We start from the raw sequence: 13,298 nt of genomic DNA, 5'->3' as shown, positions 1-13,298 counted from the left end.
AGGTTAGTGCCTAAGTAGCATCACATTACATGCTAAGCATGGAGCCCCAGCTCAGACTGGACTGCATCCGTTTACATGTGCTTTTAAGCACTTGATTAACAAAGGACTAAGGGCGGTCATTTCAGTGGCCCGCCCAAAGCATCAATTCTCCAATCCAAAATAACATGCGAGATGGGGACCACCCCTTGGGTTGGGCTTAGCCTCGAACCCAGAGTCTGTTAACAATACAAACTAAATAAACAACAAAAACGCCACCACTCTCTCTCAAGTGAGAGTATACACAGGCTCTCTCTTCGGAGCTAATTCACTAGCGCCTGTCTTTCCACATTCTTGGCGAGTACTGCCTGTCCGCCATGACAGGTGTCCGTCACGGCCCTTCTGGGAAGCTGTGGGTGCCTTCCCGGCGATAGCCCACGACAAGGGGGGGGGGGGGGAGGGAAAGAATGTTGTCTTCGCGGTAGCGCATAGCGTCGGCTGTGGTACGGCGCGCTCTGGCCCGCTGACAGCTCCCTTGTCCTGGAATGTGCCCGGAAATTGGGGAGGATAAAGCCTGTTTCCCCGGGGCGGCGGCGGGTCCGGTTGTTCTGGTCGTCACTCAAAGAGCATGGCTGGGTAATTGATGATGCCGCTGTCACGGGTCTCCGTCTACGCCGCGCCGTCGAACGTGGATCCTCGTAGCACACACGGAATGTCACAATAATGGAGGCCGGATAGCATTGGTCCCTCAGAACCTCCCGCATACGGCTAGAATTTTTTTCGAAGTCTTCTGGTCGTGAGCAGATCCGTTTGAATCTGATGGCTTGGGAATATGGAATTGAAGTTTTGCAGTGGCGTGGGTGGCAGCTCTTCTAATGAAGGTACTGTTGCCTATCCGTGGGCTTTCTATAGACACTGGTGATTAAGGTACCCTTCTCCATTCGAATTGAGACGTCCAAGAAATTAATTTGACTGGTGGAGTAAGGGTGTGTGAAACAGATGTTTGGATGTACGTTGTTAAATGCTGAAATAAACTGGATGAATTGGTCCTCTGTTTTCGTCCATACCATGAATATGTTGTCTAGGAAGCGTTTGTAAAAAGCCGTTTTTGTTTGGTATGAGCGGATAAACTCCGATTCAATTCTATGCATATAGACGTTGGCATAGTTTGGGGCCATTTTCGTTCCCATAGCGGTACCACTCGTTTGTAGGTAAAAGGAGTTGTTGAATTCAAAAAAGTGGAGCTTGAGGACCAGATCAGTAAGTGCAGCGATGGTACCTTGGCTAGGAGCATCATCGTTTTTGTGTTTTCCATAGGATGCGACCAGAGCTCGGATGCCATCATCATGCGGTATGTTTGTGTACAGAGACACTACATCAAGGGTAACTAAATATATATATGCAAAGTTGAGAGACGCTTCATTTAGACAGATTTATTTGGAGTCGACATTTCGGACAGAGCCTGTCCTTTCTCAAGACTGAAGTTACAGCGATCTTCCTCCCGTTCTTGAGGAGTTGTAATTGGCACACATGTCCGCCACATGAAAATAGTAACAAGCAATCGGGTGCTGGAAAGAAGATGGACAGAAAAGAAAAATACTAGAAAAGGGAGAAAGAGTAATAAATAGAAAAAGAATACGCGCTGTCGCACCCTGTCCACCGAAAAGCCGCTGGGAGCGTGCAGAAATAAGAGAGAAAGAAGAAAAGGAAAACGAGGAGCGGGAGGAGGGAATGGTCGCCCCTCAAGGCAGAGCGGCGGCGAGTACAGAAACAGACGGTGGCGGATTCGCGGAGATGCGTGTACTCGCGTGCCCCTGGCCAAAACGAGTAAAAAAAACAGAATAAAGCGCAGACATGGCAGGACACTTCCCTGGAGCCTCTTCGGCAGGAATAATCAATGTGGAATCAGCGGCGCAGTTTGCTTAAGTAGAGACACGTGCACTGTGCATGCAAACACAAAAAATAAAAATAAAAAAGGCGACAAAACATCCGAGTTCGGGAAAGTGTCGTGGGGGGGAGGGGGGGAGGCGGGGGGTAAACGTGAATGGCGGGAGCGTTTAGGCAAGAATTCTTCAACTGCACCCCACTCGGCAAAGTGGTCGAACTGGGTGGGGTGGAGGTGAAGATGCGCTTCTTTATCCCGCGCACGCTGTTACAAACGTGGGGAATTCTGAGAAAACTCTAGGGAAAACCGGACATGACGTCATTAAAATTCACGTGACCATGACGTTAGAGGCGTGACGTCACTTTTTTTGGGTCAATCAGCGTTTCCAGCCTACCGACCCGCAATCGCTTGTGAAACCCAGACCCCCTGAGTAAGTTCTTACACATGTGCTCGTTAACGTCGCCCACTCCTTCCTTAACGTTCTAGCCCTTGGCTCACCGGAAATTAGTGAGACCACCCAAAAGGCGCCTGGTTTGGCCTGTTCGTCGCTGCCAGTGTCATTTGCGCAGCGGCGCCTCTTTGGCCATGCATCTGCAGCGGCGCCCATCTTTGTGTTTGTGCATTTTGTTTGTGTCTTGTTTGCACGTTTTGCTTTCGTACGCCTGTGGTTGCCGCGCTGCCCATATCGCGGGCACCGTCTTCCTCTCCCTTTCTCTCGTTTCGCCATCTCCTTTTTTTACCCCGTCCTTCCTTACTAGACTAGTTCCCCCCATTTTTTTCTTTTCTTTCTATTTTTGCTTCCTCCCCCAATCTTGTCCCTGTCTGCTCCCCAGACTCCTATGTTTATTTTTTTACTTTTTTGTTCAATTTTTTGAACTGCAATGAAAACAATGAGCATGTATCTTCACTAACAATAGTTTACAGACGCATGAAAACAAAGAGAAGACCCGAGAAAAATATAGAGAAAAGAAACACTCAATAGGCATACATGGCACCGGCAGACAACAGAGGAACATAAAATGCAACCTGGCTATATATTAACAAAATACATTTTTAACTGGCTTGGTTTAACACTATCCAAATCTTTGTACTTATTAAGAGTGGTCGGTAAATTGTGTTCAAGCGTTTGTAGTTTATAATTAATTCGAAAATATGGAATATACCAGAGATTGGTATTTCAGGTGTAGAGTCGATTCGAAGCGGTCCTTAAATGTGTAGTACGTATTAAGAAATCTCTATAAGCAGGAGAAGATTGGTAAAAGAACCTCAAAATGCGAAAAACATATATATGTTCAAAACGAATGATGTTATAATTTCTAAAAGCAGTTTGCGTTGGAGAGACAGATAAGGAAGGTTTGCAGTGTAGCGGATCATTTTCTTCTGCAGAACCTGTATTCTTATCACATTTGTTTTTGTGGTGTTGCCCAAACAGAGTTACGAAACCGAAAAGAGCATGATAAATTTGAATTTTCACGTGAGTGGGGAGGAGCCATCGACATCGTGTTAGAACACCTGCTACTGAAGAGAGCTTTTTGCAAATATTTTCCACATGTCGATCCCACCTGAGATGCGACGAGAAAGTAACTTCAAGGATTTTGTGGCTGTCTACAATTTGAATTTCTTGACCTGCGTATTTAGGAGCGCGTTGTAGTTCGACTGGCTTGTTCCTTGCACGGAAAATCATTACCTTAGTCTTTGTAGGGTTTATTTGGAGGCAATTAGAAGAGGACCAGTTCTCTAGTTTCGTAAGGATTACGTTGCACTCTTCAATTAACTTGTTTGTGTCGTGACCAGGGATTAGTAAACTGCTATCATCGGCGTATATAATTAATTTCGCTTTGTCATAAATATGCACAATGTCATTCATACAGATGTTAAAAAGCATCGGGCCCAGAATGCTGCCTTGAGGCACACCATTTCGTACCGGCAGAAAAGAACACTGGTGGTTGTGGATATAGACAGATTGTTTTCGACTTTGCAGGTATGATTTCATGAGGTCTAAAGGTGTTCCACGAACTCCGTCTTGAGAAAGTCTGAATTTTTCATTCTAACATCAGAGAACAGTTTTTGATGATACACAGTCTTAGCAAGCTTAAGCTCAGCATTTAGATTATTTTTGTTTTTTTTAATAAGATATTCAAGATAGCGATTATTTAAAAAGGCATGCTACTTGTTTTTGCTCTTTATCATTCTTCTGAGCTCTGGCGTGATCCATGGTTCTCTTATTCGTTTAGACTGCTTAATGTTCTTTATATATTTCTACAAAAACCTTGATAAACGCTGAATATGCATTATTTGAGTCTTTTATATCGAATAACTAGGACTCCCGCCCAAAACCATTTCAGCCTATCTGGGCACCTCCAACCTTTTTTATTTGCGTGTAACTCCAGCCCCTCTTCATCTTTGTTATAGTAGCCGCTATTGTTTCTCAAGTACCATCTTGATATTAGCAGTTCCTAATTCAAGCCTTCTGCAGGGTTTGAAGGACCTATTTAATTGGAAATGAGGAGAACACGTGCACAGGGTGGAAAGCGTGTGATTTGCCAGGAAACAGTGAGGCGGCCCCGAGAAGGGCCTTTATTGAGGTTGACAGCCGTTTTGTGCCTCTTCACTTGGCAGCGACGACACAGCGTGTGCGATCCCCATGGTTTTGCCCCAGCTGTTGAAGCAATCCTCGGACACGACCTTCGACATCTGATGTTTTTATTTAAAAAACACATGGACCAAAGTCGTGCTGTATGCAGTGCGATCGCCATGTGGTTCCACTGACGGCTAACAATCATCCACCTAGCCCGGTTCTTTGGAGATTCAGGAAACGACTGAAAAGAACAAAAGTAACGAGCAAACAAGTTAGAACGCAAAGAAACGAAGGCGCTCTGCGCTAATGCTGTAGCGAGGTCTAATATGTAAATTTTCACGGCTGGCGTCGATTTCTACAAAGCGCGGGTAGTCGCTACGGAAAGTAACAAAGGCGCACTGGAGCTGGGTAAGTCTGCAGCTACAAGCACGAGTTTTTTTTTTTTTTTGTCTCTACCGCCGATTTCCACACCGCGCGATCGTCATAACTTTTCTTGGACTTGCTGTTGAAGCTGACAGCGATCATAAAAATTAAGGCCGCCGACTGTAGTGACAGAGGCTTGATATTGAAAGGAACAAAGGAACTTTGTCAACCAGGCAACGAGGCCTAGCGCGAGTTTTAGAACAGACTTGGACAAAGCGCGAGACGGCGCGCGCTTCTAACGCTTGCCGACGCAAAGAAACAAAGGCGCGCTGCGCTGGGATAATGCTGTAGCGAGGTCTAATATGTAAATTTTCACGGCTGCCGTCGATTTCGACAAAGCGCGAGAAGTCTCTAAGGAATTAAACAAAGCTGCACTGCACTGGGTGAATGCTGGAAACTTAGGCCAGGCGCGATTTCCACAATGCGCGAGTCGGAACTTCTGGACATACCGTTACAGCTGATAGCGATCCTAAAGGGCAGATTGTAGTGGCAGAATTATCGTGGCCACTTTTACCCTAGACTTGCCACTGCAAAGGAACAAAGGCGCCCTAGGGTCGATGCCCTAGCGTCTCGTCACGTGGTATCGGTTTGCGGCAAATAAGGACAGCATCGGCTCGCCAGAAGCATCTAGGAAACGATGCTGCAAAAAAAAGTTACGTTACAAGCGCCGCAATTTGGCGAGTTGTGCACGAGAAAACTTGCGAAAACGTTGTTCAACCCTTACCTCGTGATTGAGAACGTGCACGCCCGACAAGCGCTTCATCGTGGCTGTCAGACGGCGGTTCAGATGGCGACGCCGGCGGTCCTGAAACCGCACCTTATGTGGGTCGTCGTAATGGAGTTGCAAAATTTTGAACACCAGCGCGACGTGCTCCTGCAGCAGGAAAACGAGGTCCTCAAGGCATGTAGGTAAGCGGTACAGCACTTCATGAAGCGAAATTTGAGATAAAATGCGTACCTTTATGTCGCTGGCGATTTCTCGCGGGTCAGCGCCTTTTGGGGGTCGTCGCAATGTCGTGGAAGCAAGAACTGTACAGAAATTTCAGCTGGCGGCGCCGACGAGCGCACCACGCAAAAAAAAAGCCATACCTGGACAGCTTCCGAAACGCGCGCGCCGCCCCCTACGTTCACGAAGAGAATGCCCGCAGACCACGCACGCCCGGCGGCCGGCCGGCCGGCCCTAGCGATTCCCTAGGCACTCTAGGGACAGACCGAGAGAGGCGCGGCGACCCCACATCCGGTTGAGAACGAGGGCGAAGCGAATAAACGTCACGCAGACACGCATCCCTCCGACCAATCGGCGTTTCCAGCCCACCGACCCGCAAACGCTTCTCCGACGTCACGAAGATGCGGTGGCGCTGATGTCAGCAGTGACTTTCGCATGGTAGGCTAAACAGGTTGCGCCTGCCCGTGCCTACCGCAGCTGCCGCAGCTACCGGCGGCTGCATCATGCCTGCGCACTGTAGAAGCAGCATGCATTTACCTGCTGCGTCACTTTTGGATCCGCGTAGTAGCATAAAGGAAATTTAAATTAGCCTTGATAGGTTTCTAGCAGATAAATACCGCATTAGGGAACTGGCTAACAGGGAATGGGCCACGGTAGTAAAGCGCGAAGTCTGGGAGTCGATCGCCACTGCCACTCAATGTACTTAATAGCATAGAATTTACTGCGTTCGTTCACCTGAACATCAGCATAGTACGCTTATAACTGCGCAAAGAAAAAAAAAAGCAGATATGTAGCTGCACACGTATTTATCACCTTGAGCCGGTGTGCACGGGGCGCCGCCAGGTTCACTCACCCCCAAGAAATGCGTTCTTTTGTTAACAGCACAGCATCTTTAAATGGCGCGCTTTATGGCATTTAATATTGTCACCGGCGAAAATACAGAGAACAAAGCTGTTCACTCGGGCGAGGTTTGCCAACACCGCCGCGCTCGTTCTGGACAAAGAAGACGTTCGGCCACGCGCTCGGGAACACAGTTCGACCTCCAGGTGGCGCCGGCGGAAAGTCAGCAGCGTGACATTTCCCCTCCCATCTAAGAGGCATCGACTCGATGCCGCACGCGAGGGGAAGAAAAAAAAATAAGGCGAAAGGTAATGGCAGGGTTGGGTCCGGGGCTAACGGGAATAAAACGGCTTCATTCGCGCCACGTGGACGACCTCGGACGTCGGGTGTCGAGAGGACCGGACAGTTCCTTGAGGGAGCACCTCGTAGGTCACCGCGCTGAGGCGGCGTAACACCTGGTACGGACCAAAGTAACGGCGAAGAAGCTTCTCGGAGCGCCCTCGCAAACGGATTGGGCTCCACACCCAGACTTGGTCACCGGGTGTGTAAATCACCTCCCTGCGGCGGAGGTTGTAACGCTCGGCGTCGCGTTGTTGTTGGCACCGGATTCGCTGTCGAGCAACTTGGCGAGCAACTTCGGCGTCACGGACAAATTGGTCGGCATCCACGACAGAAGAGGGAGTAGGATCCGGAAGAAGCATGGCGTCCAGCATGGTCAAGGCTTCGCGACCGTGCACCAAATGGAAAGGAGTGAAGCGCGTCGTTTCGTGAAGCGCAGTGTTGTACGCGAACGTTATGTAAGGAAGTATCCGGTCCCAGTTCGCGTGGTCATCGTCGACATACATAGAAAGCATATCGGCAATTGTCTTGTTAAGCCGCTCAGTCAGTCTGTTGGTTTGCGGATGGTAAGCTGTTGTCTTTCGATGGCTGGTGCCACTGAGTCGAAGTACCTCGTTCGTAAGTGCCGACGTAAACGGGGTGCCCCTGTCAGTTAATACGACCGTTGGAGCTCCGTGACGAAGCACAATGTTATGAATGAAAAAACTTGCGACTTCGGCGGCGGTACCACGGGGAAGAGCCTTGGTCTCACAGTAGCGGCTGAGATAGTCAGTGGCAACAGCAATGTACCGGTTACCCATGGAAGACGCCGGAAACGGACCGAGTAAGTCCATGCCGACCTGTTGAAATGGGAGGCGCGGGGGATCGATAGGCTGCAGGAGCCCGGCTGGTTTAGTCGGTGGCGTCTTCCGGCGCTGACATTCTCGGCAGGTTCGGACGTAACGGCGGACAACCGCAGCAAGCTTGGGCCAGTAGTACTTGGTGCGTATGCGCGCCAACGTGCGGGAAAACCCGAGATGGCCCGAAGAAAGGTCGTCGTGGCACGCGCGCAGAACTTCGTCACGAAGAGCCGAGGTAGAGATGGGGCGATTCCTTCAAGGTATTCTATGAGGGGCAGCAGGTCAGAATCGGCCCTTTGTTGTTGGGCAAGGGTGGACGTGGTGAGAGCACCAAGAAAAGCGGAATCGTCGTCGGACTCGTCAGTGGGGCACAGGATTGGGGCGCGGGATAGACAGTCAGCATCGCTGTGTTTCTGGCCAGACTTGTGCACGATGGTGACATCAAATTCTTGTAACCGAAGACTCCATCGAGCAAGCCGCCCCGAGGGATCCTTCAGGTACGCCAACCAACAGAGTGAATGGTGGTCGCTCACGACCCGAAACGGGCGGCCATACAAGTACGGACGAAATTTCGTAACGGCCCACAGCACAGCTAGACATTCCTTTTCCGTTGTGGAATAATTGACTTCTGAACGGGACAAAGTGCGACTGGCGTAAGCAATCACGCGTTCTAGACCATCCTGCCGCTGAACAAGGACCGCGCCGAGGCCAACGTTACTAGCATCAGTGTGCAGTTCAGTGTCGGCCTCTTCGTCGAAGTGGCCAAGCACAGGCGTACACTGCAGACGGGACTTGAGTTCTGTGAAGGCGCTGTCCTGGTCTTGGCCCCAGATGAAGGGTTCAGAATCCTTCGTCAGGCGGGTCAAAGGCTCTGCTAGCCGGGAGAAATTGGGAACAAACCGGCGATAGTACGCGCAGAGGCCCAAGAAACGACGCAGGCTCCGTTTGTCTGTTGGCTTAGGGAAGGCAGCTACGGCGGCCGTCTTTTCGGGATCTGGACTAACACCTCGTGCGCTGACAATGTGACCAAGAAACTTCAGCTCTTGAAATGCAAAGTGACATTTCTCTGGCTTGAGAGAGAGACCAGCGGAACGTATGGCCTCGAAAACAGCACGCAAGCGTTTCAGGTGCTCATCAAACGTGTCAGAGAAGATCACGACATCGTCAAGATATACGAGGCATGTCTGCCACTTCAGACCGGACAGCACGGTGTCCATCATTCGTTGGAACGTGGCAGGGGCTGAGCACAAGCCAAAAGGGAGTACCTTAAACTCGTATAAACCGTCAGGCGTAATAAAGGCGGTCTTCTCTCGGTCGCGTTCGTCGACCTCTATTTGCCAATACCCACTGCGGAGGTCAAGGGATGAAAAGAAGGTGGCATGGCGCAGGCGGTCTAGGGAATCATCAATGCGGGGCAGAGGGTACACATCTTTTTTCGTGACGGTATTCAGGCGCCTGTAATCGACGCAGAACCTGAGGGTGCCATCTTTCTTCGTGACGAGAACAACAGGCGATGCCCAGGGGCTCGTGGAAGGTTGGATGACGTCGTCCTGGAGCATCTGTGTAACTTGGCGGCGGATGGCATCGCGTTCTTTGGAAGACACGCGATAAGGGCGCTGGCAAATTGGTCTTTGGTCGTCAGCAACGACAATTCGATGCTTGGTAAGCGGCGTCTGTCGGACCTTGGAAGTTTCCGCAAAACAGTCGCGGAAGGAATAGATTAGGCTTTGCACGCAGTTTTTCTGACTGGCCGAGAGGTGCGGGTTCACGTCAGTCGGAATGGCTGTAGCCGTCGCGTCGGCGAGGTCTGACGTGGCGGATAAAGAGCACTGCCTCGTACACTCTCCAAGCTCGTCAAAATAAGCGATGACTTCTGACTTCGTCAAATGTTGCGGTTCACGAGTAAAGTTCGTGACTAAGATTTCAGTACGACCATTGGCAAGGTCTACTAGGCCTCGGGCGACACAAACTTGCCGAGCGAGTAGCAGGGACATGTTCGCTTCAGCAATGCCAAGAGCGCCGGTGCTGTGAGTACACTCGACTGTGACGAACTTGCTGGCTCGCGGAGGGATTGTTATGTGGTCGTCACATATGCGCAACATTACTTTACAGGGTTCGGTGGTTGTGTTAACGGCTCGCTGGGCGGAAAAAGATACCATGAGTTCCTGAAGGTTTATGATCGCACCATACTCGTGAAGGAAATCCATGCCCAGTATGAGGTCCTTTGAACAGTCAGCTAACACGGCAAAGGAGCCGGTGAAAGTAAGACCACGGATTTGGATACGGCAAGTGCAGACGCCGATTGGTGTCACGACATGGTCACCGGCAGTGCGGATCACGGGTCCACACCAAGGCGTCAGAACCTTACGGAGTGTCATGGCTAGCTCCCTGCTCATCACAGAAAAATCAGCGCCGGTATCGACGAGTGCGGTCAGTTCATAACTGTCGACGGTTACTAAAATTTCAGCGGAAACTAATCGTTCGCAGCACGTCGGTGAGGTCGTCGGATCGGGTCGTTGACGCTCGGGCCGTCGCGTCCAATCGTCGGGTGGAGGCTGTTGACTTCGTGCAGCGGCGGCGGCCCTACCCCCGGAGGACGCCGTCTTCAGTTTTCCCGCCGAGGGGACGTGCCTCCGAACTGACCGGAGGTTGAAGGCCGACTGGGCGTGGCAAAGCGCCTCGGGGATGGCGATCGCGACTGTCGCCGCTGTGAGGTCGGGGGCGGCACTTGAGAGTTCAGGTACTCCTCTATGTCCCGCGGTCTTTCACCATAGCGCGGTCGAGGCGCGTCCGGTGGGAATCCTCGCAGACCCATCCGCCGGTACGGGCAATTCCGCAGAACATGGCCGGGCTCCCCGCAGTGGTAGCAGAGCGGACGATCGTTAGACGTTCGCCACACGTACGCTTTGCGGAATGGAGGGCACGGGTCCTGGTGCTGCTCGATGGGACGCACGTAACGATGGGGTGGTGGTTGTTCGGCAACGGGGCGAAACGCTTGCGGCGCCGAGGCAGGTCGGCGCAGGGCATCGCTGTAGGACATTACGTGCGGCTCCGAAAGGGGTGCTGGGGGTGGCTGCACCGCTCGCCGGATTTCGTCACGGAGAACATCGCCTGTCGAAGGTACGCTTTCTGACGGAGCACTCAAGTGGAGGTGTCGCAGTTCTTCGCGGACAATGCTCCGCACAAGCGCTCGCAGCGCCTCATCCCCGGGGCCTGGCAAGGACGTGCAGTACTGAGCGGCCGCTACATTTGCCTGACGGCCGTATTGGGCACTCCGTTCCTGCAAGGAACGTTCTATGGTCGTCGCTTTCTTGGCAAAGGCGGCGACAGTTCTCGGAGGGTCGCGCATGAGGCCAGCGAACAGCTGCTCCTTTACCCCACGCATAAGGTGCCTCACCTTTGTAGCTTCGGGCATGGCTGGGTCGGCCCGATTGAAGAGGCGGGTCATGTCCTCAATAAACATGGCCACGCTCTCGTTGGACTGCTGTGACCTGGAGCGAAGGGCAAGTTCGGCATTCTCCTTTCGCTCGCTCGAACTGAACGTGGCGAGCACCTCGCGGCGAAAAGCTGCCCAGTTAGAGAAGGACGCCTCGTGGTTCTCGAACCACGTTTTCGCCGAGTCTTGCAGTGCGAAGTACACGTTCAGCAGCTTTCGCTCGTCGTCCCATTGGTTGAACGCGGCCTCACGGTCAAAACCGGCCAACCAATCTTCTACATCCTCGAACCGGTCGCCGTGGAAGGATGGTGGCGACCGAGGTGCAAGAAAGACGAACGGCGGGGCACTGCCGAAGGACTGACCTGTCTGGCTGCCAGTGGCGGAAGTCATGGCCCGAGCAGGATTCGTGAGTGGCTCAAATTCGGGTTGCAGGCCTCGCAGGCGACGGCTCGCTTTGTGGACAGGTGTGGCGTCTGCTCGTCGGGGAGAAGCGTCAGGGCTATCGTCCCGGTCAGCGTACATGGGATGATACCCAGCACGGCTCCACCAAAAATGTCACCGGCGAAAATACAGAGAACAAAGCTGTTCACTCGGGCGAGGTTTGCCAACACCGCCGCGCTCGTTCTGGACAAAGAAGACGTTCGGCCACGCGCTCGGGAACACAGTTCGACCTCCAGGTGGCGCCGGCAGAAAGTCAGCAGCGTGGCAATATTTACAGAGTGTTTCTTAATATGACGACGTAATTATGTTATTCGAGTAGAAAGAAGTGCGGTAAGTTCTGTCAATCTGGCGCGGTCACGTTGGCGTGCTTAGGGCCGTTGTACGATCGTTTCGGAGCGCCTTCCGCCTCGTCCGCTTCGGGAGCGGTCCGCCAGTTTTCGGCCGCCAGGCGGACGTGAGGCGGAAAGGTGTTGTACGATCACTTTGGCGCTTGCGAGCGAGGCGGATGGTCCCAGCATGCCGATTGGCGCGCCGGGCATATCCGTCTGTCCAATAGCCTTCTCCGGCTGGTGGCAACCTAGCCGGCGCGAGCGCACCGCCAGCATCGCTCCACGCGCCGAAACGGGCTCCCGCATCCCAAGGGGCAGATCGGTATGCGCCCGACTACCTTCTCCCTTGCCTCCTTTCCTGCCCCCCTCTCCAAACCCCGATATCCCTGCACACTGCGCTTCCACCCCCACCCCCCCCCCCCCCCTTTCGTGGTCACGTGGTACTTTTTTCCGTTTTTTTTCCAAGACGCACAAGACTGGCGACGCTGCTGTTGTCGCAGCAGAAAACACTTCGACGGCCGTGCAGCCAAGATCGTGTCAAGTCGCACACGCAGCAGTTTGCTATGTAGCAGAAACAACGTCGTGGGCTCGCCTCGGTCACGATCACTGCAGCCATCGCAACGGAAGCGACCAGCTGCACAGCTCCAAGTTCATTTCAACATTCGGAAAACGGCGGGCGTCGCGAGTTTTTCGCAGATGAACATATCGCTGACTTGACGGGAAAGCACTCGCACCGACCATAATCACTTTCACTACGCGGACACTTGTCGCTATGCTGTGAAACTTGCGCACGCACAGGAAAATAACTCGCAGCAGAAATTCAAAACGCTTGCCACAACCACAAACAGCTCGAAATAAACACTTCGGGACACCGCCATTGCACAGGTCTTGCGTCGGTTTGCAGAGCCGCAGCAGGAATTACAAACGCATGCAAAAACCAAAAACAGCTCGAAATAAACACTTCGTGACACCGCCACTGCACAGGTTTGCATCGGTTTGAAGAGGCGCTCTGTCAACTCCGTCAACGTAGATGATTACAGAATTCAACTAGTGGAACTATCGCTCGCCACTGCTGAACGCGGCGAAGTTTGTAGTCGCTCTGAACACTGGTAATATCAAGATGTGTACAATATAATATGCTTCGCGACATCGCTGCCACTGCCCAGGCCGCGCTCCCCAGTTCAGTCGACGGATGGCCATCTTGCCCCGGCAGGCCGGGGCAGAGCAGAACCGAGGCGGAGGGAGGAGGGGCTCGGACGTCACTGA

This window comes from Amblyomma americanum, chromosome 10 (genome assembly GCF_052857255.1).
Source record: "Amblyomma americanum isolate KBUSLIRL-KWMA chromosome 10, ASM5285725v1, whole genome shotgun sequence".
Taxonomy (NCBI): Eukaryota; Metazoa; Arthropoda; class Arachnida; order Ixodida; family Ixodidae; genus Amblyomma; species Amblyomma americanum.
The sequence above is the reverse complement of the archived record's forward strand: the minus strand, read 5'-3'. Positions refer to the sequence as shown.